Here is a 2,281-nt window from a genome sequence, read left to right as displayed (position 1 = left end):
CACACACACACACACACTTTCCCCCAAGCTAAAGCAGCTCTCTCATTCAAACTCGCCCTACCATTGGGCTCTCTCTGTCCTCTGGGCCTGTAAGTCATCCCGCTCATCTGTGACCTTCTGCCTGTTGGCGTGTTTGCTCGCGTGTCGGAACAGCTGCTGGGGAGTGAACCGGCTGTGTCCAGAGAACGGGGGAGAATTGTTTGTTTTAATGCTGGAGACCTGAGACACGTACACACACAGACACGGCTCCTTTCGTGGTTATATTAATGAACTCTCCGCCCTTCATGATTGCTAATTATAAAGAAGCATAATGGAGCCTCTGAAGAGAAGGGCATGTGGGGCTGGCCAGCAGCCCTGGAGTCACGTGGTCTGTCGAGCGGCTGGACAAGGAGGGGTCTTCTACATGAATCCACACACTGGGTGCTCGAGGAGCTGGACTGATAAATCCCAACTTGGAAAATGGTTGTAGGTGCCCACTTCCATTGCACCCACAGCTGATGTCTGAGACAAATCCCTGGGACTTTACACACGGGGTGTTGCTCAATTGCACCGCCACTGACCTGGTAGGGTTTGGGGAGGCAGTCTGGACCATGTGTGCTAAGTGGGACGGCTGACAAATGAAGAGACACTGGAGCAAAGACCGTGGTGGGGGAACTGTCACAGGACCGAGGCTTTCAGAAGCTCAGGATGTAAAACAAGCGCTGGTGGCTAGTGGTGATGCATTAGGCTGCAATCAACAGTGTGTAAATATACGCAGGGCTCCTGAAAACTCTGATGAATTTTCTCTTTGTTTGAGCCTAGGCGGGCCTTAGGGAAGATTGCTCTGCATGGAGCCTTCTCCTGGACCCCACAGAAAAAGACTGGGGGGGAGCAGGGAGGCTTCCCACCAGTAGCAAGAACCACCCTTTCCTATGTGGATAAACACGGCAATGAGCTTAGGTATGTTGACATGCGTTTAGGGTAGCTGGGAGCAAAGGGGGAGGACCCCATTCCTTTTGCCTTATCCTGAAAGCTCCAACAGAGAGGGGTCCAGACCACGGGGCCCAGGGGCTTGAATTGAGCTCAGCCTGAGGGCCTTCTCCTAAACGCTGGCCAAGGTGGAAAGGACGTGGGGAGGGTGTTGCTCCCTATCCTGTGACTTTCTCAGGTGCCAGTTCCACCTGAGGCTGCCCCGGGTGGCTAGGGGCTGTTTGGTGAGCACGTTTCTAACCGGGTGTGCTTTTTGGTTTGCCCTAGCTCCACTGAAGGCAATAAAGTGGACAAAAACCCTTCTAGAGCATTTGGTAAAACCAAAGAAGAGAAAACAAAAAGAAAGAGAATGAAACTCTCACCCAGTGGTTCACAACCTGCGGATAATGACTCCTTCCACAGGGGTCACCCGATTCACAACAGTAGCAAAATTAAAGTTATGAAGTAGCAAGGAAAATAACTTGATGGTTCCGGGGAAGGGTCACCACAACATGAGGGACGGTATTAAAAAGTCACGGCATTAGGAAGGCTGAGAACCACTGCTCTAACCCCTAGTGCTTACTTTGGCCAAGGTGAGCAGAGGCCACGGACAAATCCTTGGTCTGGGCTTTCTGTTTATAGAGAGGCGGTTGGAGGTGGAGGGGAACACGGGTCCTCTGACCACTACCGTGGCAAAAGAGTGGCCACTTAGAAAGCTGGAGAAAAGACAGCAGCCGCAGCCGCAGGGCGGCCTCCCCTTGGAGGGACCTTGCGGGCCAGAAGGAACAGCGAGGAAGAAGGCGGGCAGGGGAGTCTCCCTCACTTCGGGGCTCCAAAACTACTGTCCGTGGGCTCATCCGCATGGCGTCCAATGGATGCATCTAGCTGACGGCTGCATGGCTGGCTGCAAGGGAGTCTGGGAAATGTGGCCTCTCTAGAAGAGGATGGAATGGAGGTTGGATCCTCCACTCCACAGGATTCTCCTGGTCACTGTGCTCCAGAGAACATGGGAGCCTCGGAGGACGGCCCAGAGGCAGAGAGACGGAGGGGCCCAAAGATGAGGTAGAACCCGTAAGAGCACACCCACCAGAGCCGGGCTGAGGAGCTGCGGCTGAACCAGGATGGCCTTCCCAGCTGAAGGCCATTGTAAAAAACAGGGCGAACGCAGAGCTGTCTGGAGCAAGCCAACGCGCTTGGTGGAAGGTGGAGCGCATTAGCGGGCGATGGGGAATCTCACTCCAAATGCAGCTGAGATCATATCTTGGCTTTGTTCCCCACGAATGCACAGTTATTTGTATTTCAGCATAAAATTCTAACTCCCAGGACCTGATTA

This window comes from Echinops telfairi, unplaced genomic scaffold, assembly GCF_000313985.2.
Source record: "Echinops telfairi isolate 266 unplaced genomic scaffold, ASM31398v2 ScPeMD7_7410;HRSCAF=8448, whole genome shotgun sequence".
Taxonomy (NCBI): domain Eukaryota; kingdom Metazoa; phylum Chordata; class Mammalia; order Afrosoricida; family Tenrecidae; genus Echinops; species Echinops telfairi.
Note: the sequence above shows the minus strand (reverse complement) of the source record.